The 25,914-nt window shown below is 35.5% G+C and overlaps 1 pseudogene; it reads left to right on the forward strand.

The window, feature by feature from the left end:
• The first annotated feature begins 5,538 nt into the window (after window positions 1-5,538).
• Window positions 5,539-25,701, forward strand: LOC148164762 (small ribosomal subunit protein uS2 pseudogene; annotated as a pseudogene).
• The last annotated feature ends 213 nt before the right edge of the window (window positions 25,702-25,914 follow it).

The raw sequence follows: 25,914 nt of genomic DNA on the forward strand, positions 1-25,914 counted from the left end.
ATTTTTCCCATAAGTTCCATTATTTTGTGTGCAATTTTCCACACCACAAGATTTTTAAGCAACACACAGGTGATATTATACCAGAAACAGCAGTATATGCCCCCAAAGAAAGCGCTTTTAATAGATGGCTGTGGTATTAGCAGTGAAGTATGAAACAGCAAGGTTACACTTTAATCTCTCTTTCCTGACAGAGCATGTGCCAGTTTTTAAAGCCATGACAGCTTGCCATGACAGGAACCCTAGAGGGCCTACCCCTCACTGGGGAGAGCAGTAGACAGACACCAATATCATGGGACTCTTGGATCAACCTCAGAGAAGAAAATCAATATTTTGAGAAAGAGATGGTAACCTGGGGAGTGATATTTGGCACTTTGCCTCATGGAGCATGTGTTACTTTGAAAAGGTACACAATTCACTGAGTGTCCTGCCAGTAGCAAAAAGATAAGAGAGGCAATAAATGATAAATGAGATCATGCTAGCAAAATGTTTTATAGAGTGATAAAATGTACAAAGGACAGATAATAAATATGGGTAAGAATAAAACAGTCATCTTATGGATAAGATATTGAATTCATTCTTAAGACTCTCATGAGTAAAAAAGATTTTCTTTTGGAATAGTTGGAACAGTCTGACAATCTTGCAAAAACGCATCAATTAACAAACTTAAAAATAAATGAACTCTTCTAGAGCTGAAGGAGCTTAAGTGTGTAGTTTGATATCATTAGTATGCTCCAAGAGATATTTTCTGTATGCAGATCTCATAAAACAATTATAGAAGATTCACACACATTCACTCACATCACTGACAAGTATAGTTCTCAAAGATGGTTTAACAAGATAAGTTGTTCTCTTTCTTTGTGAAGTCCGAAACACTTTGCTTAGCTAAAAAGAGAACGAAAAAAAAAATCATCCATAGAGTTGTAAAGAACTAGTGAATAGTTTCCTCTTGCTTGACCATACTTTTTAATCTCATGTATGAGATCATTTTTTCTATTCAATTGCTTCTGTAAGTAAGTAAGTACCTATTTTGGTGGTTGTGCTTAGTATGATTGGAGCACCCCAATGCTCTGACATATTCCTGCATTTAGACAGGAGATTCAAAGTGAGCAATGGGAGAACAAAGACTATAAACATGAGAAACAGAACTGAGTTACTTCAATTCTGTCATCTATGCACAAATCATTTTCTAAGCCTTATAGAAGCTTTTCTTCATCTACTTTTGTTCCTTTTCTTAGGCAATTCATTGCAGTAATTTAAATGCATTATTACCTTTTCTCTTTTGTGTACCTTAATGTACTGGGGTTGAAGACATGAATTTCATCTAAAGCAAGCTCAAATAATTCCAACCTGTTATTGATTAATCCCCAAAAAGGAATGTGTGTACCTCAGTTCTCATGAGTCCAGGAAAGACTACACTGGAGTTTTAGAAATTAACATCAATGTAACAATAATGTTTGTGAAAGGGTAGGCTATAAATATGCTAATTTTAACCACACATGCACACATGTTATATAACATTCCATATATAACATTATATGATCATCTCTTAATATTGCCCGCATTCTGAGAGACCGCATCTATTACAGCCCCTTGGTACACTGCTGTGGTCAAGAGAAGACTTCTAAAGTCTATTTTGGATGTTTGCCAATGGAAACTACCCAGTATGTAAGAGTAAAACCAATGGTCTAAGAAAGATAAGGAAGATTTAGAGGATGACTTTTAGTATGTAAGAAGGCTTGCGATCTGGCTTTAGATAATTACTCTGAGGGTTAATCTATCTAGGAGTAAAAGTAAAGCACATGGATGCACAGAACAGTTGCTGGGTAATGTTATTGTTGGGCAGCAGTTTTAGAGTTGGTGAGAAGGTCTTCCCATCAGTTACTTATACTATAAACCACCAGTTTTCAAAACCAAAATGAGATCAATGTTACCTGTTAGTGTATAATCTCCAACCCTTTTCATTTAGCATAAGAAATGAGATCTAACAATTTTGAGTGCCTACTATAAGCCAGACATTGTGCACAGTGATTTATATATGTTATACCTTTTAATCCCCGGAACAATTCTGAGGTGTGCTTATGCCATTTTCCATATAAAGAAACTGAGGTTTAGAAAAATTAAGGAGCTTATCAGAGGCCATACTGTTAGTAAACACAGATCTTGGCCTCCAAACCTATTCTTTCCGATTCCAAAGCCAGTGTTATGCATACTTCAAACTGCTTTTTCCAATAAATGCATATTCATAATTTGATATTTTCACTTTCCTTGGGCTTATGTAATAACCAAAACAGAAGCAAACCACTTAGCTGCTAACTATGAAAACTTTGTTATATTCTGGTACGTGGAGCTAAACTTTTGCCTGTTTTGGACAATGTAAGAGTAAAGTTAAATGAAGACAAAAAGAAAAGCACAATAGTCTCTTATTCAATTAATAATCCTCTAACAGTTCTTTTATTCTGAGTCAGGAATGATTAGGAGTGTTATCTGTGCTAAGAAAACCTGCTGCTAATCTAATTAAATGTTCAACAGCAAGAGGGGATTTTTGTTTATTTGTTTAGCTTTTTTTTGTTGTTGTTCAGAGTACTGAGAAAAGGACAGTTGTGTGCCTTTGTAATTTTAAATGTATATACTTGTATATCTTCAGTTCTATGTAATCTTTTGACTTAGAAGCTTAAAAACAATAGAGGAATTAGAAATGTATGTAAGCCAATATATTGCCTATTTTCCTGAAACCAGAGATGCACGTGGGAGCAGGACTTACATTTCATAAAGTTGCATAATGTTTTAGAATAAGCCTTAATTGTATTTATACAATGCTTTTCTTCCCATAATTCCCAGCATTGCAACTAGGACAAACATTTTTTTCTTTGATGAATAGAACTGAACATTTATTAGAAAATTATCCATTTCCTTTCTTCTGTGTTCACAAGTTAATTAAAACTCAGGCAAGTTCATTTTTACAGTTTCTGTTTCTTTCTACTACTTAAAGATATACTGTTGCCCCCACAATTTTGAGCCTAGCTGTGCAAAACTGCTTTACATACCACAGGATAGGTTATTAAATTAATTCTAAAACTTCACCAAATTATATAATCACTATATTCTTTGCAAGGTCTTCCTGTTTGCCACTTTATAGGTAATATTTTGTGCTTTCTTATTCAAGGTATTGTTCAAAAGGTATACATTTCATAGTAGGTAGCAAGATCAAGCTATTTTCTGATAGGAGGTAAGGTAAATTTCCACTAAGCTATGCTAATGAAGAAAAGTTATAAAGGTTTAAGTAATGTTACTGGGGCCCATGGTGGAGATTAATAATATAGATTTACCCTCCACCCATACATTCCCTCACCACTATCTGTTGACCCATGCAAAGAATTTAGAACACTTCAAGCTTCTGGGCAAATGAGCTGAAATAGTTCAGTTCTGAAGATAAATTACAGTTTTACCTCACCATTTCATTAATGAGTGAACCAGTGTTATCTGAAAAGCGTTCTTATAGGTATATTTTCAAAATCTTTCATTCTGTCTGATGAATTTTATGGCATCCCCATTCTAAGATACTGTGAGTATTCATGCTGACCTGGTTTTAGCAGTGTGTTCTTTAAAACCCAGGACTTTGAAAATCCACCAAATCCTTAGTAAAAACCTAACTCTGTTCACCAATGGCAAGACTCTGAACAAATTATTTAATATCTTTGAACTTCAAAGTTGTCTTTTTAAAAGGAAAATAATATTTGGCATATGTGATATATGAATATAAAAGGGATTAAGTGATAGAGTATAGGTAAAATTCTTAGCATAGAGACCAACACATAATGAGTGTAAAAATGATAAATAATATTATCTAAAAATTCTTTTAGTGTAGTGGTAGACATAATAAAAAGCCAAATTATTAATTTTCTAGCACAATATATATCATTGAAAAAATACTACAACATCTTAAGATATAAAACCATTTTACTCCATTTTCTCAAATAAAAATATTATATCCTACCTTACATAGGTATACTCCAAATTGAAACTTTATATTTTGTTCAAAACAATTATTTTTCTTGTTAATTTTTTTAATTTTAATTAGTACATATAAATAGTTCTATGTTATACTAGATGGCAATAACTTTTACTTTGAACTTACAAAATACTTCACTTTCTAAAAATTATTAGTTAGAACATTTGCCTTTTTTTGATTAAATATACATCAATGATTTCTCCCCCTTGCTGTTTGCAACCTGTGCATTCCTTTTACTTCATTCTCTAAAAAAAAAAAAAAAAAAAGAGACCTTTGACCTCAACCAGCAGTCTCAGATTGATAGACTAACCCTGACATCTGACAGGAAGGATTTAAATAATTATAGCCCAGTTTTCATAAACTCAACATCAAACTGTTCCTGCTGACATTAGCGCCCATTTACCACCCAGTGTACCCATAACCAGACATATGTCTTCTTCTAAAAACATGTATCCCTTTGAACTAGAGTTTGGTAATTTGTTTTTTTGCCTTTATTCACAACATCGAGGTCCTTGGCTTGGTGGCATATTCTGCGTCCTGGTCCTAAAACTTGGGTGTGCACTTGGTTCTCAAAAATCTCTTGCCCAAGAACTAAAATCCCTTACTGAATATCTGCCATGGGTCTGAGGACTTCCTCCTGACATAGCTCCCTCAATGTTACTTGCTACTTGGAAGCTAAACAGATTTGTCTTTTTGTACCCTGGGACTATCCTGTCAGCTCTAGGGAACATAGTTACCAATATGAGATCCTAACAAATTTGACTCTAAACTAACTTTCTTTCTCTCTCTTTCTTTCTTTCTCTTTTTCTTCTTTCTTTCTTTCTTTTAAACAAGAGTAATGGAGACTCACACTTCTGGTTCTCTTCTCTACCCTCCTACAAATCCACACATGACCTTGGTTGTTTATCTTTCTCTTATCTCACTCCATGTCATCCTATCATGCTCATCTAGGTCTGTACTGTGACTGGGGTTTATTTATTTTTTTCTAATTTGCTTTATATCGTGTAGAAGATCATACAGGTTAAACAATTTGTATTCTATTTTGCACACTATCTAAAATTAGACATTTCTTTCATTGACCAAATGCCATGACATGTGGCAACATGTCAGTATGTATAATGTCTTGTGAGGCACACCAGGATGGATAAGTGTCAGAAGAGAGATGCCTATACTAACTTTGAGAAAATACAGAAGAAATTTCTGAAGCTTTCGGTGAAGCTGGTGGAGTAGAAAGGAGCCCAATGCTTACCTCATCCCTTGAACACAGCTAGATAAATATGAAATCATTCTGAACATCCAAGAAATCAATCTGAGGAATGAAAGAACTGCACTAGAGAGAGAGAAGAGGCCAAACTGTGGAAGGTAGGAGGTGCAGAGACATGATTTGGGGGAGAAAAGAATCATGGGTGCTGTGGTGGGGAGGGAGCCCTGATCACAGAGAGAGGAGAGAGGGAGACAGAGAACAGCGCACAGGAGATTGCACAAGAAAAACACTTTTCCAAAACCAATGACTGGGAAAATAAGAGGGGATGATCATCATGAGTTTTTACAAGCAGCTGAGCTCAAAGACTGAAGTTTTAGAAGTCCATGCTATGGCCAATGTGGAGACCAGCAGGCATAGCAGTGCTCCTGTGGAGAAGGAGGGCAGGGGCCCCGGAGCAGACAGCATGGTTGGAGGATTCCCTGGGTCAACTGGGAGACAGTTCCCCTTCTTGGAGTGCATTTGGGAGAGGTAGCACTGCCTCTCTGTGGATAAAAGAGGCTGGTGGGCACCACTGAGCTGCCCTGTTCATCAGCATATGAGCAGAGACACCTGCTTAGGGCAGCTACCCTGGACACCAGATTTTTGCTGTGCTTTACTCTAAACTTCAAGCCCCTGAACATTCATGCAACTGCCCTTCTGAGATAAACCAGCACCAGCCCCAGCATTTTAAGACCCTCCCCCAGAGGATCAGTGTACCATGCTAGGTCCCTAAAATTTGGAGTTTTGAATCTCAGCCAGCATACCTGAGATAAAATATAGGTGCACTGGGCTGCCAGGTGGGCAGATGGCCTAAACACAGACAGGGTAAAGGTAGGGATATGAGTGATGCCTGGGACACATGAGGGGAGATTGTTTGCCCTTCTATGAGGGCTTCCTGCACAGTGGTGGATGCAAATTCCCCTCTCCATGGATAAGGGAGTGGGCTGGCAACATTTTTATCTCCCCACCCATCAGCACAGATAGAATTCATTGAGCAGCATAGAGCTGCACAGTGGAGTCTTAAGCAGCTTACATGATGCTCTACTCCCCTGAACTCTGCAGATACTTCTGTACTAGGGCAAGTGTGCCTGAGAGCCAGAGTAGCTGGCCCCTCCCCCAGAAGATCAGCACAAACCCCCCACACGCACCAAGTGTACTAACCATAAAGTGCTGCAAAGCTCTAGTGGAAATAGGACCAGCTCTAGTGATCAACCCTTTTTTAACAAGCAGACCAGAGCACACCTATTTAAAACTCACTACACACTGGACAAGGTCCAAACATTCCCCACTGCAGGCAAGAAGAAACTCTACAGAGGACTGACCTCCTGAGGGAAAGAGCAGCCAAAACCCAACAGCAGGGTGCACACAGCATACACCAGATATACTTCCTGAAGCACCAGGCCCTGGACAATATATGACCACTTCTTAATAAAGCTATTCCTCTCAGGAGCAAGAAATATAACAGGTTTTCCTTATGCACAGAAGGAGACAGAGACCTAGACAAAATGCCAAGAGGAGGAATTCATCCCAAAAGAAAGAACAAGAAAAGGTCATGGCCAGGGATCTAATCGAAACAGATATAAATAATATGCCTGATCCAGAATTTAAAACAACAATCATAAGAATACAAGCTAGACTTGATAAAAGCATAGAAGACACTGGGGAGTCCTGTACTGCAGAGATAAAAGACCTAAAAACTAGTCAGGCTGAAATAAAAAAATGCTATAACTGAGATGCCAAAATGACTAGATGTAATGACCACAAGGATGGAAGAAGCAGAGGAATGATTAGGTGATATAAGATAAAATTATGTAAAATAATGAAGCTGAAAAGAAGAGGGAAAGAAGAATATTACATCATGAATGGAGATTCAGGGAAATCAGCGACTCCATAAAGCACAATAACATTCATATCATAGGAGTCCCAAAAGAAAAGAGAGGGAAAAGGGGGGCAGAATGTTATTTGAGCAAATTATACAGAAAACTTCCCTAATCTGGAGAAGGAAACAGACATCCAAACCTAGGAGGCACAGAGAGCTCCCATCAAAATCAACAAAAGCAGGCCAACACCAAGACATATGGCAGCAAAATTTGCACAATACAGAGATAAGGAAAGAATCTTGAAAGGAATCCCTCATTCAAAGGGAAGACAAATAAGGTTAGCAGCAGACCTCTCCACAGAAACTTGGCAGGCCAGAAGAGATTGGCATGATATATTTAATGTGCTGAATGGTAAAAATATGCAGCCAAGATTACTTTATCCAGCAAGGCTGTCATTCAGAATAGAAGGAGAGATAAAGAGTTTTCCAGACAAACAAAAACTAAAGGACTTCGTAATCACTAAAACAGCCGTGCAAGAAATATTAAAGGGGACTCTTTGAGTGGAAAGGAAAGACCAAAAGTGACCAAGACTATAAAGGAACAGAAAACATCACCAGAAACGCCAACTTTCCGGAAACACAATAGCACTAAATTCATATCTCTCATTAATCACTCTGAATGTAAATGAACTAAATGCTCCAATCTAAAAGACATAGGGTATCAGAAGGGATTAAAAAAAAGAAAAAAAAAATGCATCTACATGCTGCCTACAAGAGACTCATTTTAGAACTAAAGACACCTGCAGATTGAAAATGAGGGGATGAAGAACCATCTATCATTCTAATGGACATAAAAAGAAAGCCAGAGTAGCCACACTTATATCAAACAAAATAGAGTTTAAACCAAAGACTGTAACAAGAGATGAAGAAGGGCGCTATATCATAAAAAGGGGCCTATCACACAAGAAGATATAACAATTGTAAATGCTTATGCCCTTAACTAGGGAGCACCCAAAAATATAAAACAATTAATAACAAACATAGAGAAACTCACTGATAATAAAATAATAGTAGGGTCTTTAATACCCCATTTACAGCAATGGACAGATCATCTAAGTAGAAAATCAACAATGAGACAATGGCTTTGAATAACACACTGGACCAGATGGACTTAACAGATATATTCAGGACATTTCATTTTAAGCAAGAGAATACACATTCTTTTCAAATGCACATGGGGCATTCTCCAGAATAGATCACATACTGGGTCACAAATCAGGCCTCAACAAGTACAAAAGGACTGAGATCATACCATGCATATTTTCCAATCACAACGCTATGAAACTTGAAGTCAACCATAAGAAAAAATTTGGAAAAACTACAAATACATTGAGATTAAAGAACATCCTATCAAAGAATCAATAGGTTAACCAGGAAATTAAAGAAGAAATAAAAAAATACATGGAAGCAAATGAAAATGAAAATACAATGATCCAAAACCTTTGGATGCAGCAAAAACAAGTCCTAAGAGGGAAGTAAACAGGCCTACCTCAAGAAGCAAGAAAAGGACCTAAACAAGGAACAGCAAATGAACCTAAAGTTAGCAGAAAGAAGGGAAATAATAGAGATAAGAGCAGAAATAAATTATATAGAAACAACAACATAAAAGAAGAACAGATCAGTGAAACTAGGAGCTGGTTCTTTGAATCAATTAATAAAATTGATAAATACCTCATCAGACTTATCAAAAAGAAAAGATAAAGGACCAAATAAATAAAATCATGAATGAAAGAGGAGAGATTACAACCAACATCACAGAAATACAATTATAAGAGAATATTATGAAAAATTATATGCCAACAAATTGGACAATCTGGAAGAAATGGATAAATCCCTAAAAACACATAAACTACCAAAACTGAAACAGGAAGAAATAGAAAATTTGAACAGACCCATAACCAGCAAAGAAATGGAATCAGTAATCAAAAATCTCCCAACAAACAGAAGACCAGGGCCAGATGGTTCCCAGGGGAATTCTACCAAACATTTGATGAAGAGTTAATACTTATTCTTCTCAAACTGTTCCAAAAAATAGAAATGGAAAGAAAACTTCCAAATGCCTTCTATGAGGACAGCATTACCTTGATTCCAAAACCAGAAAAAGACCCCTCTAAAATGGATAACTACAGGCCAATATCCCTGATTAACATGAGTGCAAAAATTCTAAACAAGATACCAGCTAATCAACTCCAACAGTATATTAAAAGAATCATCCACCACAATCAAGTGAGATTTATCCTGGACTGCAGGGGTGGTTCAATATTCACAAATCAATCAATGTGATACACCAAATTAATAAAAGAAAGAATAAGAACCATATGATCCTCTCAATAGATGTAGAAAAAGCACTTGAGAAAGTACAGCATCCATTCTAGGTAACAACCCTCAACAATAAAGTAGGGATAGAAGGAACATCCTCAACATCACAAAGGCCTTATACAATAGACCCACAGCTAATACAATACTCCATGGGGGAAAAACTGAGAGCTTGTCCTCTATGGTCAGGAACAAGACAGGAATGTCCACTCTCACCATTGTTACTTAACGTTGTAGTGGAAGTCCTAGCCTCAGCAATCGACAACAAAAAGAAATAAAAGGCATCCAATCATAAAGGAAGAAGTCAAACTTCCACTATTCATAGACAACATGGTACTCTATGTAGAAAACCCAGAAGGTTCCACCAGAAAATTGCTGGAACTGATAAATAAATGCAGTAAAGTTGCAAGATACATAATCAATGTACAGAAATCTGTTGCATTTTTATAGACCAATAATGAAGCAGCAGAAAGAGAAATGAAGGAATCGATTCCATTTACAACTGTACCAAAATCCATAAGGTACCTAGAAATAAACCTAATCAAAGAGGTAAAGGATCTGTACTATGAAAACTATAGAACACTCCTGAAATATTTAAAGGTTCTATGAAAACTATAGAACACTCATGAAATAATTTGAAGGTGACACAAAGAAATGGAAAAACATTCCATGGTCGTGGCTTGGAAGAACAAATATTGTTAAAATGTCTATACTACCCAAAGCAATCTTCACATTTAATGCAATCCCTATCAAAATAACACTAGCATTTTTCACAGAGCTATTGTAACTTCATCAAGATAAAAAGCTTCTGTACAGTGAAGGAAACAACTAAAAGGCAACCTGTGGAATGGGAAAAGATAGTTGCAAATGACATATCTGATAAAGGGCTAGCATCCAAAATCTATAAAGAAATTATAAAACTCAACACCCAAAAAGTAAATAATCCAGTTAAGAAATGGGCAGAAGACATGAACAGACCTTTTTCCCAGGAAGACATATAGATGATTTAAAAGATACATGAAAAGATGTTAAACATCACTCATTATCAGGGAAATATAAACTAAAACCATAATGAGATACAATTTCACACTTGTCAGAATGGCTAAAATTAACAACAGAGGAAACAATAGATACTGGCAAGGATGCGGAGAAAGGGGAACACTTTTACACTTTTGGTAGGAATCCAAACTGGTGCAGCCACTCTGGAAAACAGTATGGAGGTTCCTCGAAAAGTTAAAAATAGAACTACCTTATGGATCCAGCAATTGCACTACAAGGTATTTACACAAAGGATACTATTTATCTATATATACACATAGATATAGATATATATACACATATATATATACACACACACACATAAATATTCCATATATATATATATATATATATATATATATATATATATATAATGGAATATTGCTCAGCCATCAAAAAGAATGAAATCTTGCCATTTGCAATGACATGGGTGGAGCTACAGAATATTATGTTAAGCGAAATAAGTCTGTCAGAGAAAGACAAATACCACATGATTTCACTCATATGTTGAATTTAAGAAGCAAAACAGATGAACATAGGGTTGAAAGAAAAAGAAAAGAGAGGGAGGCAAACTAAAAGAGAGACTCTTACCTATAGAGAATAAACAAGATTGCTGGAGGGGAAGTGGGTGGGGTGATTGTCTCAATAGGCGACGGGTATTAAGGAGGGCACTTGGGATGAGCACTGGGTCTTATATGTAAGTGATGAATCACTAAATTCTACTCCTGAAACCAATATTATGCTATCTTATCTAACTAGAATTTAAATAAAAAACTAGAAACATGGAAAAGAAAAGGAAGAAATTTTTTCCAAGTGGGTTTGAGAATGAGAACTAAATAATGTCTTCTGTAAGAACAGACATGTGTTCTCTATTTTATTTGCATTCTATTCCATATTCTTTGCAAAGGGTTGGGCAATGTTCTAGGTGAATAGTGAAAGAACAAAAGCTTCATGGGAAAGGTGGATGTATTTTGTTGCTTAAAGCCAGACTGGGTTTTTATTCACATAGGTTTATCCCTTTCAGTGGATGGAATGATGTCAATGAGCAAAGAAAATACACCAGACATGTTCAGAACACAGAGAAGTCTCATGTGGCTTATTCAAATCTGCTTCCTGAAGAGTTTCAGAGACACAGCCAAGTTGAAGAATTTCAGTTAAGAGAGAAAATGGTGAAACATTAGGCCTAGAGATACCATAGGAGTTTCCATAGAACTGTAGTTTGAAGCAGAGATTGTTAAGATTGCCTATTTGTGTAAAGCACAGGAGAGAAAAGTCAAGGAATAAACCCTGGTAAATATGTGCATTTAGAAGGTGATATAAAAAATAAGAAATCCTTAAAAACACAGATACATAAACTCCTGGGTCTAGTGAGTATCTTGAAGTCCCCTTCCTACATGAAGATATTGAGGTCAGGAGAGACTAAAGATCTTGATAGTTGCAATGACAAAATTTGTACACCAAATGAAGAAGAAAAAGGGAGCAATTGGAAATTAAGGAAGAGAATCAGAATGTTGAAATAAAACAGGCGTAAATGAGGAGTAGAGAAAATAAACACATACCTCTTTGAAGACATTTGATGATAAAGAAAGCAGATAATTCCAAATTTTTTAAATGTCCTGTTTTATAGTGAAATATCAATATTTCTTATTTTTCTTTGATAACATGAAATATCCTTAAAAGAAATTGAAATGTTTTAATTATAAAATAATGCATTTAAAGTCAAATACTACCTCTGCATACTGCCTCCTACCTTGATCTTCAATATTTCAATTAATTAAACTATTGTAAGTAAATCAATGAGTAGGCATCAGGAATTATTGATTGAAGAAAGAAAAGAAGTTGGCAGACAATTTAGTTACCAGTAAAAAGGCATCAAGAACATATCTCTACTTTGAAATAATATGTTCTATTATAAATTTATATAATTAGAGGAGTTTGCAAGGCAAATTTTAAAAAAGGTTTTAGAAGATAAAAATAACTGTAAAATGTAACTTAAAGCATTTCCTAAATGCTTTAATAAGGATAATATTATTTTATCAAATTTATGGGGATTATTCAAGTTAGGTATTATATACTCTTTAAAAAACTCCAATTTGCTTCCTCTCAAAAACAAATGAAAATAAACAAATCTTAGATTTTCTAATCCATACCAGGAGGGGATTTCTAATGGTGACCAGAATCTTCAGAATACGTACCTCGTATTTATTTTATACCAGACATAGTGCTAGGGGATTTCTCAAGTGTAATATTATTAAAGCCCCATAACGACCCTGCGACAAGTATTTGTGTTTTCCATGTGAAGAAGCCCTGTTTAAATATTTGAGCAAGTGACAAAAAGGGTTCGATCAGGGATGATGTCTCATAATTGACATCTTGTCTCATTCATTAACACATGCAAGTATTTATTTATTTAATGATTCAATAAATCATATATAATTCAATAAATGCTTATTAAGCATCAGTTGTGTGCCAGTAAGCACTGTCATGTTAGGTTCATACAAAGATTTATGAAATATATTTTAGTAATTCTAATAAGTTGATCTAGCTACACCTCCTGATTCTACAATTTTCCATGATTACTTTTTCTTGGCTGGGAAGTACTGATCAAGATCAAGCATTGTATCCAAGGATGGCACTGTTCTGTTCAATTCAGCTTGACAAATAACTATGTGTCAAGCAGATTTCTAGGTGCAATGCTTGTAGAGGTGAGAAAATGTAACATTGTCTCTGTTCTTTTATAATTATAGTCTAGTGGGGAACATAGATGATAAATAAGTAACTACTAGTGTGATGAGTATTATGAAGGAAGAATTACAATGTGCAGTGGGAGAATCTGATCAGACTCAAATGCTTTCCTACAGGAAACTTGACAACAAGAGGACAATGAAAAGAATATTTTTATGGAGATAACTATGGTTTCATTTTCTGGAGCAATATCTCCTGATTACTCTTTTAGGACTTTAAATAGAAAAGCAGTATCTTCCTTTAATCCCCACAACTGCTAAAATTTATTCTTTTAGTAATTCTACTTGTAACAATGCTGAGAACACAGAACAATACAGAATATTCTCAAAAGAATATTCCATTTCAGGTTAAGAAACTATGTATATGAGCTTACATGGCAACTAGTAGCTCACAGTACAACTTCTAAATTGAAACACTAAAATATATTATTTAAAAGGATTATAGAAGGTAAGAGCAATCATAAAAACAAACAAATACAGAACAGAGTGATATAAAATCTAGTGACATGTCTGGGAAGAACTGAAATTAACTTCAAGACCTATAGAGAGGTCTTGTTACAGCCATGCTAGGATTGATACTCAGGCCTGGGTATACGAAGATAACAGGAGACTTGGTATGTACCCTTACAGAATTTAGGATTTATGGGTGAGAGAGACATTAATATAAACCACTATAGTAATGAATGAAAAATTACAACCCTGAAAAACACAATTATGTGATCAAACTTGTGTTAAAATATGCTGTATGTGTATTATAAATCTACACAAAATGAAATGAAAAAAATGCACAAAACAATTATGAAATGCATTTGTGTATAATCTGTGTAATTAGAAAATAAACACAAAAGTAGGGCATAAAACAGTATATAGTGTAAAATTTGTTTTCTTTTTATGTACACATAGGCATATCCAAAAGACTTAAAGATAAAAAAGAACACATATATTATCTGCGCATGGTAGGATTACGATGATTTCTAGTTTCTTCTTTGTTTTCCACATATTCTAAAAATCCGCCATAAGCATACATTGCCCTTATAGCCAATTTATCAAAAACATTAAAATAACCTATATTAGTGAATTTGGGGAAGACATTTTACATGCAAAATGTTGTCATGATAGTTTAGTTTGGTAAAATAGAGAACCTGTTTTTGTTGGTTGCTGTTATGCAAGGCTATTGCAGTGCTGTTGATTTTCCTTTTAATCTCTAGTGTTGGTGTGCCTTTTTACTCTCTCAATAGGTATTGTTAATACATTACAAATGAAATAATACCTTGAAGATGGCTAGCTCAATTCTTGGTGCACTGCCATAGTGTGGTAAATTTCCTTTCCATCTACCTTCATTTTATTTATTTGCTTATTTAAAAAGACATTTTCATTTTGGATTTAGTTTTAGATTTATAGGAAAGTTGCAAAAATAGTACACAATTCTCTTCCAGTTTCCCCATTGTTCACATTAAGATATAATCGAACTTCGCTTTACTTATTCAAACCCTAAAATCTCTTGTTCTCTTCAAAGAAATATCTTCTTAACAGACATATTAAATTCTTGCATATGATTTTTCAATATGAAAACTAATCCTAGTAACATTTTTCAAAATGTAAATGTAATGTAAAGAAATGTAAAGAAATATGATTTCTTTGGAATTATAAACTTTATATATGATTCAATCAATATATTGAAATGAATGAAAATGAATAATTTCATACTGTGAAATGTTACATTTAAAGGAAGAAACAGGCGAAAAAAACTACATTGCTCATTTTCAACTACTGGCAATGAGGCTCCTAACCTGTTTGCCAAATACCACATACTTTATATTTGCCACTGTCTGTATCATACCTTTCAGTAACATTGCTCAACGCATACTGGATAGGAGTCTCTAATAACCCAAATTTTATCTTTGTGTACAGCTTATAATTGAAATATATAGCAATAAATTTAAAAAAAGTGTATTTGTTGTATTGCTAGAGGATAGATATTATACCATGCAGTATTTCTGACACTTTTTTTAAGCCCAGAAAGATGCTGGATGAAGCAAATAGGAAGTTCTGATAAGCATGTGTAAAGAGATCTTATATTGACTCATTTGTTAGTAACAACATGTGCAGAATGAAAGTCAATAGTTTAAAACTAACCATTATAGTTTAGAAAAGTCTAAGAGGAAAAGTTATAAATGTTGCATCCATTGCATTGTTTGTTTTGCTTGTTAAAGAACCTAATTAAGTAAAGTTGCATGTATTCAAGCTTTCGCTGGGATTTTTAAGCTTGGTACATTCTACAATGCAGAAAGTAGCCCTGATGGCATCAGATTAAGAATCCAACTTGGTTATTTTTGCTTGGGTATTTATTTACAGATAATAATAATATTATGGTCATAGAATTACGTATCTGTAATGGATCATACAAACTATTCCAAGTCTTCACTTGTGAGAGACATAGAGTTAGGGGTGCTAAACGTTATTGAAGATCCATTCTGGATACTCCTGTTCCCCAACAGAATATCAATAGAGTATGCTTTTCACTAAATAGTATGTATATTTAAAATGCATTGACCCTATGTAATGTCAAATTCATTGGAACAAAAAAAATCCATTTCCCTCTTTGTGCGTATTTTTTCCACCAAGCCAAAAACAACTGTAATCAGATTTTCTTTTTTACACTTTTGTCAAATATTCAAATACAGGGTAGCATTTTTAAAACCTAGAAATGCCATAAATAGTGGTTTTCCTATGGATTTTCTTCCTTCTCAATTCAAATGATTTCATTTTGTATATGCAATTTTCTTTTCTGTCTAAATTCATTTTGAGTTGTGTCTTCATTGGTCCACCTGTCCTCTCTGACATGCTTATTTAATTTATTTATTTAGAGAGTGGGGGGAGGGACACAGGAAGAAGGAGAGAGAATTCCAAGTGCACTCCATGCGGAGCATGGAGCCTGACACGAGGCTTGATCCCACCACCCTGAGATCATGACCTGAGCTGAAATCAAAAGTCAGATGCTTAGCCAATTGAGCCATCCAGGCGCCCCTGACCTGCTTATTTTCTTTGCCAAATAATTACACCTCATTCAGCTTAGGTAATTGGTGGATGGTCAATTACTAATAGGTAACTTAAAATAATTTGAGTATTTTCAATATATTTGAGGTCTTAATTGAAACCATGTTCAATAGGGAGCCTGGGTGGCTCAGTTGGTTAAGCGACTGCCTTCGGCTCAGGTCATGATCCTGGAGTCCCGGGATCGAGTCCTGCATCGGGCTCCCTGCTCAGCAGGGAGTCTGCTCCTCCCTCTGACTCCCCCCTCTCGTGCTCTCTCTATCTCATTCTCTCTCTCAAATAAATAAATAAAAAATCTTAAAAAAAAGAAACTGTGTTCAATAAACATTTTTAAAAAGTATTCATACTCTAGATAGCCCAAATTAAAGACAAACTATGTATAATTTTTGGGAAAAGTGACTAAAGTGAAAGCAAAGAATTGGTTAGTGGACTAAGCATAAGTTGTTCAAGTGAAACCCATGCTGCTTTTTTAGGATGGTATAAGTTGAGTTCATGGTGGATTGGGTTAAGCTGCCTTAAGTCTGGTCCTGCGTTTTAAATTTGACAACATAATAAGAAGTAAATGTTTTCTGCTTTGTGCTTTTAAGTTTGTAAGGATTGGAAAATATCAGTGGACTTTTAGGGGAAAGAATCACCAAGCATAGCAGATCCAGTCCTCTAGACAGAAAGGCTGGAGCCACTATAATCTGCCTGGAGACTAAAAGGAGGAAAAATATTGTCCTTCCTCGGCTCATACAGGCCCTCACTGCGAGGTGAAGGAGCATCTCATGTGTGCACTTGTACTTACCCTTATATGGTCTGTTGCTAGGAATAACAATAAACAGTAGCTCATTACACAACGTGCTGTCTCATTATGTGAGGAGCTACTCTGGCTTATTAAAAACAAAATACTGAAAGCCTAAAAGAAAACATGACTGAAACTAAATGCAAACAACTGTGCCTTTTATTTTAAATACATTGATCTCCTACAAAAGACTGACATACTTAATGAATATCCTTAATGATTTTATAGTGGGGCAAATTATCTCTGAAAGTAACATGGCTTAAAAAGATGGTGTGATCTGGCACCCACTGAAATCCAATATTCTTGTAGGCAACACTAGTCACCATGTTACAACTCTCTGGGAGCAAGAAAGCTACAAAATCAGGAAGGGAAATAAAACTACTTTGTTTTAGCCAGAGTTTCCAAGTCAACTAAAATGCTTCCAGGGTGCCATGAAAATATTTCCCAAACTAATCTAATCCTGGACTTAGTAATTACTTTCACCCTTTCAGGCAAAACGCAGATGACAGAAAACAGCAAATTATTTTTAGGGGGATTTAGTAGGGATGAGGTATCCTATTCAAAGAAAATATTCATTACTTTAAATCATAACATCTTGAGACTTTATTTTCAGGCAACTTTCCAAATACTTAAGGTATGATTGAGCTACAAAAAGGTTAAGTTGGAAGATAAATCAGTAAAATTTTTGAGATTGGAGTTATGTGAATGGTCTACAGAGGCTCAAAGAATTTGAAAGTGGGCAGAAAAAAATGCCATAAAAATATAGAAATATTTGATACACATTAAAGACAAAGACATTAAATTTGGATAAAACAAACCAAGAAAGATTTCGGGCATTAGAAATAAAAATTAAGGAATTTCTGTTAGGTAACAATAATTTAGTGTATTTCTGGATACAACAGATCATGAACTAGATGTGATTTGTATCCTTCCAGAAATATAACTGGCCAAATAATTTTCTGCAAAGAAAAAAAAAGAATCCAAAAACATTAAAATACATTAATGAACATCTTAGAATCATGACAGTTCTATTTGCAAAATGAAAGGCTATCAGACATCCTTTTCTTGAATGCCCTAATCTCTATTTTGGCATTGTCCAGGTTCTGCAAGAACACAGTTTAGACCACTTGCTATGGTAAAGGACTTTCAGCAGAACTCTGTCAATCCCAGGGGAGATCTTACATATCAATCTTTATTCCAATAGAAGTATTGAATTATTCCTATTATAGAGTTATACCTATAGAAAATTGAAGGTGAGAGAAAATTTAGTACAAATGCTCAGCCACTTTTGGGTGCCTGGGGGGCTCAGTCTGTTGGGTATCTGCCTTCCACTCCAGTGGTGATCCTAGGGTCCTGGGATAGAGCCCCATGTTGGACTCCCTGATCAGGGGGGAGTGTTTTTCTCCTTCTCCCTTTGCCCCTCCCCCTCCACTCATGCTCTGTCTCTCGCTTTCTCTCTCTCAAATAAATAAAATAAAATCTTTAACAAACAAACAAATGCTCAGACATTTCAATTTACATATAGGAAAACAAATACCAGGAAGAAAAAGAAATATTTCAATAGTAGAACTTACTTAATCTTTAAAGAAATCTTATGAAATTTATATTATTGCCCTATTGATAAAAATATAAGGTTCAAAGTGTTTAAAGAATTTGCCATGAGTTTCTCAGCCAGATGTCAGTGGATTTCAAATTCAAACATTATAATGGAGTATTTAATTCTCAATACCACAGCAATATGAGAAAATGTGGTGGACATGAGGCTAAAGTCTCCTGATTCAGTTTCAGTAATTTTCGGAGCCTAGACAGGGGGATTTTTATTGCAATAGATTAAGAAATACAATACATATAAATAATATATACTTATATATATCATAAAACAATTTATTTCAATTTTCCTCCTATCCGTACTTTGTCTCATATTCTTACCTTAGTGTAGAGATAGAAAAAAATTACAAAAATTTAATGTAGAATCATAAATAAAGAATAAGCTATGTTGTAGTAGGATGCTAATTTTTTATTACAAATAACATCTGAGAGAATTTTTAATTAAAATCCATTGTAATGGCTAATGGAGCCATGGGAAGGAGAGACTGTGAAGACAGGCAGTTAATTGGAGAAGAAGGTGGTGTGTTTTGCACGGGGGACTGTGTTCCTATTCAAGTTTTCCCTTTAACTTGCTCTATGACTTTAAATTATTATGTAGGACCAACCCAATGCAATAGCTAAGGATGTTCATCTCTTGTGTTAATGCCTTTGGGTAATCCTCTGTCTTTGAGTGTGAGGGGAATCTGTGACTTGCTTCTAACTAACCGTATCTGCCAAACGTGATGGGATGTTACAGTATATAAGACTTGATCTTAGCAGACTGAAGCAAGAGACTCTCCTGTGGCTCAATAAACGAAGTGACCGTGTTGGAGAATGCCATGTGGCAGAGAGCTGCGGACAGCCTCTAAGAACAGCGAAAAGCCAGTGTCCTAGGAACATAACTACAAGAAAATGAATTCTGTCAACAACTTGAATGAGTTTGGAAACAGAGTCTTCTCCAGTATAGCTTCTAAAGGAGAAAGTACCCTGTGACACTTTGAGTAGGGAGGAACCAGCCTCTGTGCCTTCACTCCTGACTCACCAAAACCATGATACACAAAACATTTGTGGTAATCTGTTATGCAGCAATAGAACACTAACATAATGGCTTACCTTAATTTCTTTGGGACTGAGTTGAAAAATTAAATATATTTTGAATACTTTTTTTTTCTAAATTTTTTCTTGGTTGTAGGAATCTGGAATTTAAACCTTATAACCTGAAAAGTCAATGCTCTCATGTAAGCAAGACTGTGAGCCTGAAATATAAACCCATGAAAGCATATATGGTGTAAGGACCATTAAAAAGGGCTAAAGTTTAACTCTGTGTTACCTCCTGTATGGGTTTCCTGGCGTAGCGACCTCTTTAAGTAGTCTGAACTGTTTCACTTTGAGCCAGTAGGAAGATTTCGTAAGTAAAAACAGCTATCCATTATCCCTGCACTTTGGGAAAGTGTCCCATAGACCTCTGGGAGATATCTGATTGCTCTGGCAGATGATCCTCCTAAAACTGACAGAATACTGGATCCTTAAATACAGAGTTAAATGCATTTAACCATCTTTACCTCATGTGATTCCTCTACTTAAAATAAATTCACTTTTCAAGTTCTAGGGTGGGTAGTGGTGCTTGTAGATTTGTTCAGGTTTCCTTAATGCTGTAAAACAAGCACAACAGTAATTATACATAAAAAAAAAAATAAGAAGAGACTGTATTCTGCTTTTACAATGACTTCCTCCTACCAGGCTCACAAAGCTGAATTTCAATTTATTTATTTATTTATTTTTAGACTTAGGCCAGAAAACAAATCCAGAACATGCAGTTTTAATTTAAAGAATTCTCACTCCATGCTTACTATTTGGTCTATTGTTTAAAAACATTGGACTAGAATGTGTTTTCCTACAATTAGGAATGATTCTTTGCAAAGCAAGGACACACAAAATACCACTGTGCTGCTTTATGGCTACCATTTTATATCTTTATTAATTATATTTTAATAACAAATATACCTTGTTTGTATTTTGATAACCTGAACTACTTTAGTTGCCTCATCATCTCCTAGAGAAAAAAGTAAAGAAAAAAACTTATAAAACATTTTGTAGCTGAGAAATGTAAGCTACTGTTTAAAAATTTCTGTTAAACATACATGAGTGAAACATAAGCACTTACTACTCATTTTACGTTTCTTTATTTTCAAATAGGTATGTTAATTTAATAAAGACATCACTAGAGGTCATTAAAAATTGTCTGTCTTCTCTGCATTCTTGCCTTTTCTATTCTGCCCTCTTTTATTTTGCCATTCTCCCTCCAAACACATTGGGCCTGAGTTCTTATAAAATGCAGGTAATTTAAACTTTTGCTTCTCTTTAATAGCTCTTCAGGGATGTTGGAGAAAAGCAAAGTTTTATACATATTAAAACTAAAATGTGAACTACCAGTTTGGAATACAGACAAGAGTTGGTAGAGTTATGCGACGGTAGAAAATGGGTTTCCCTCCTGAAAGTTTAATTTGGTAGTATTTTCTGTAAGGTGCCTGGAGCACTTGTTAACATTCATAACATGCTAACGAGATTTATTTTTCATAGAGAATATAAATTGGGCAGGAGAAAGCTTTGGGAATGAACAACAGGCTGGTATGGAGAAATGCAGGAATATGGTTCTACCTACTGCCCTTCCTTTTTCCAACACATATGCACACCGTTAAGCCTGAGCCCCGCTTTCATTTTCTCTTTGCTTTTTTTTTCCCTCTCTTTGCTTTTTATTTCTCTACCTCCCTTGCAGTTTCCATTCGCATTCCTTTCTCCCAAGGCCTTTTAGTTTACGGTTCAAAATTGTACATTTCTGTCTATTCTAACACCCCTGGTAGTGTCTTTTTTTTTAATTCAACATATTTAAAATGATCAACATATACTATAATTCCTTAAAACTTGAATTTGGTGTCTCTAACAATTTGAATTATACTTTAAGTACAAATATTTCATCAAAATATATTTGTCATTTTATTTTTAGATGTTTATTATATGAAGTATGTATGTGTTTAGTAAGATTAAAACACAGAATCCAGATTACCATTACTTGATATTTCAATTACAAATCTCACCTAATTACAAAATTAACATCATAAACATTATATGTTTAATATCTGTGTATGCCACATGTTTTTATGTCATTGTATTTTTATGAAATTTAGTGAACTTTGTTGAGTGCAGAGTCTTGGCAAAGCACTAGTCACTGATCAGTCCTGATCAAGTCAAGAAATATCCTCAGATTCTGAAACAGTCTTAGAGCTGGGGAGAGAATTCAGCTAGATCTGAATCTCATTTTTATCTCCAGTTTCACATCATTGCTAGAACTCAGCTTCATTTTCAGAAACTGCATAAAAGAAACCCAATTTAATGAAGGAGACTTTATAGAACCATGGACTCAAACATGAATTCTAGTTTTTTTATTTTGCTTATGGTCTCAAGAACACATTCACTTATTCCTGAAATTCCTATTTTACAGGAAGTTTTTAGTGGAAATAACATATTTTCAGCTGCTTAGGAAGCTAACATTCAGAAGATGCAAATACTTGTGGCGCCTGGGTGGCTCAGTTGTTAAGCGTCTGCCTTCGGCTCAGGTCATGATCCGAGGGTCCTGGGATCCAGCCCCACATCAGGCTCCCTGATCAGCGGGAAGCCTGCTTCTCCCTCTGCCTCTGCTGCTCCCCTGCTTGTGCTCTCTCTCTCTCTGTCAAATAAATGAATAAAAACTTAAAAAAAAAAAGCTCTCTCTCTTTAAAAAAAAGAAGATGCAGATACTTTATAATTGAGACACTTCCTGAGATTTGTACTTCAAAACATAGCCACACAAAATAAAGCACATTTTACAATCACTAACCACTTTTGAAATTGAGAATTCATTTTCTGGCAAGAGCTGTGTAATTTTTAAAAATCTATTATTTCTTCAAACTCAGGGCAGTACAAGCAAAGAGAAATAAGAACAGTTTTACAGCGCCATCTGTTTAATACACATGTTCAGTATGAATCTAAATATCTGGATTTCTGTAAACAATAGAACAAAGTTTCTTTTTATTCTCTGGAAAATTTGTTTGTATCACTGTTGATCTTTTCCCTTCAATTTCAAAATGATGTTCACTGAAGAAACCAGGACTTTTGTAACAGGAAAAACAATAAAACAATGTTTACATTAATTCCCATTTCACAGAGGCCAGATCATGGACCTTGAATCAGGATGCCAGGATTATAATCTCGACTCCAGCCCTTACAAAATACCTAAATTTAGAGAAATTAATACATGAGCCTTAGGTTCGTCACCTATAAAATGGAGTTGATAACAGTGCATAAATAACAATTATTTTGAGATAGACATAGACTTTTTCATTTACTCTGAGTACCACACTACCTGGCATACCATAAAATCCAACAAGTATTACTAACATCATTATTTTTCTTTAAGCATTTATTTTAGAGAGAGAGAGACACCATGTGAGCAGGGGGAGGAGCAGAAGGAGAGAATCTCCAGCAGATTCCAGCAGATGCCCTGCTGAGCGGGGAGCCCAACCCTGGGGCTTGATCTCACAGCTCTGAGATCCCGACCTAAGCCAAAATCAAGAGTCAGACACTTAATCAACTGAGCCACTCAGGTGCCCCACTATTATCATTATTATTAAAATCAAATTATTTTTTTCAAAAAATTACATACCATTTTGTGAAGATTTTATGATGTCATTTTCATTTTTTTCATGTGAAAGTGAAAAAATACATTATAATATTTAGGCTTATTGATAAATATGGTAGTAATTAAATATCCACGGATATACATTGAAGTTAAAGCAAGAATCAGTAAGTATTAGAATTTCCCATTTTTCCTTACACATATAAATACTTAAAGAGAATCTTAAAGGTCCAGGCATGTGTATCCCATAATGAAACAAGAAGCATTTGTAACTGTTCACATTTTACCCCACTAAAGAAAGCAAATAAATACATGTAGATATGCATACAAATGAAAATGTAATTACAGATATTTCTCAACCTGCACAATATTTGAGTTCATTTCTCCTCCACTTGTCTTCTTCAGTATCCAACAAAATGTATCTATTACAACACACCCACTAGTTTACTTGTGCTAGCATCCCATTTCGAGAGACTCTCAGAGTACCATCATAAGGTAAATAGCAGGTATTTATTAATCGTATTTAGATGCCAACAAACAAATATCATCCATTAAATAACTGAAAAGAGGAAAACAGGTAAAAGAATGTGGAAAAGAAGTTAACTATCAAAAAAAAAAAGAAAAAAAAGAAGGTAACTATCATTCCAAGGTACTTTTTAGAAATAAGGAAGGATCTAAGGAATATAAAGTTTTTATAATTTAAAGTACATGGGACAATCAATTAAGAAACCAGTATCTGAGAAGCATGCTAGTACTTTATCATTCTTTATTAAGAAATTATTGCAGTGCTGTCCATAAAGTGATATCTAATGAATCACTTCACATTTTATAATTATAGAAACACTTAATTTTGGTTTTAAATAGGCTAAAGTACATAAAGAAATATCAGTGTTTTAAATTTTGTGTGTAAATAGTAACCTAGATTTTTGGAGTTCATCAAACAAAAGAGCTATACTTTCTTGTGTCACTTAGGCTCTGTGCCTCAGTTTCATTATGCATAAATAACTGGATAAGATCATACTTAATACTCTTTCCATTGCCAAATTTATAATTCTACAGGTTATTTTAAAATAAGCAGGTTATATTTTTATATCTGTTTTTAAAATTTAATTAAGAAATATATGCTTTTCCTATAGCTAAGAGTCCCTCATGGTTTTTTCTCCCTCTGATGACTTCCCATTCTGTTTTCCCTTCTTTCCCCTACAATCCTCTGCCCTGTTTCTTATATTCCATATATGAGTGAAACCATATAATAATTGTCGTTCTCTGATTGACTTATTTCGCTCAGCATAAAGGGGAGGTGGGTGGGGGGATGGGGTAATTGAGTGATGGGCATTAAGGAGGGCATGTGATGTGATGAGCACTGGGTGTTATACACAACTGATAAATTATTGAACACTATATCTGAAACTGATGTACTATAAGTTGGCTAACTGAATTTAAATTAAAAAAGAAATTTTGAAAAGTATGAAAACAAAAAGAAATATAGGCTTTTTTTTTTTTTTTTTTTTTTACCCAGAGAGGGGTCCATACAGTGTTATTCTGAGTTTCTGTCCGTTACTTAAAGGGAAATTTTCACAATGTCTAGAGCCCTTGATGTCCTACAAGTGAAGGAGGGGATCTTCTTAAATTTCGTACAGCAGGAATCCACTTAGACGGCACCAACCTTGACCTCCAAATGGATCGGTACATCTACAAAAGGAAAATGGCATCTACACCATAAATCTGAAGACAGCCTGGAAGACGCTCTGCTGGCAGCTCGTGCCATTGTTGCCGTTGTTGACACTGAAAGCCCGGTGATGTCATGTCACATCCCTCGGAATACTGACGAGCGGGCTGTGCTGAAGTTTGCTGCTGCGCCTGGAGCCACTCCTGCTGCCAGCTGCTTCATTGCTGTAACCTTCCGTCCATAACCGGATCCAGGCAGCCTTCCAGAGCTGAGACTTCTGGTGGTTCCTGCCCCCAGTGCTCACCACCATCCTCTCCAGAGGCATCTCAGGTTAACCTGCCTGCCCTCACTCTGTGTGACAGACTCTCCTCCACCGACGTGGACGTGGCCGTCCTGCGCAACCACAGGGAGGGAACTCGGTGGGTTTGAGCAGGCAGAGGCCGGCTGGGAAGTTCTGCGCACATGTGGTTCGGGTTCCCGTGAGCTCTGGCGGGAAGTCACACCAGCTCTCTGCTTCCGCAGGGATCCTGAAGAGACTGACAAGGAAGACCTGGCTGCTGCTGGAAAGGCTGTGAGCAAGGAGGAATTTCAGGCCGAATGCACAGCCCCAGCTCCAGAGTTCACTGCTACTCAGCCCGAGGTGGTGGTGGGGTCTGAAGGTGCACCGGTGCCCTCCGGGCGCTTCGGGCCCTTGGTTCCCTGCTGAGGGCTGGTCTGCAGCTCCCACTGCTCAGGCCTGAGTGTGGGGACGACTACTGACTCTAAACAGAAAGTGGAAATAAGATTGATGGAAAATAAGCAGCTTCTAAAAAAAAAGAAAGAAAAGAAAAGGAAAAAGAAATCTAGAATCTTTGCTCTAAGGAATAGAAAATAGTAATTCTCTGGATATAGGCTCTGGAGGGTATGCTGTAAGATTTTA

Source organism: Eumetopias jubatus, unplaced genomic scaffold, assembly GCF_037043125.1.
Source record: "Eumetopias jubatus isolate StellerSeaLion01/CBP00866 unplaced genomic scaffold, mEumJub1_p1.0 scaffold_3, whole genome shotgun sequence".
NCBI lineage: Eukaryota > Metazoa > Chordata > Mammalia > Carnivora > Otariidae > Eumetopias > Eumetopias jubatus.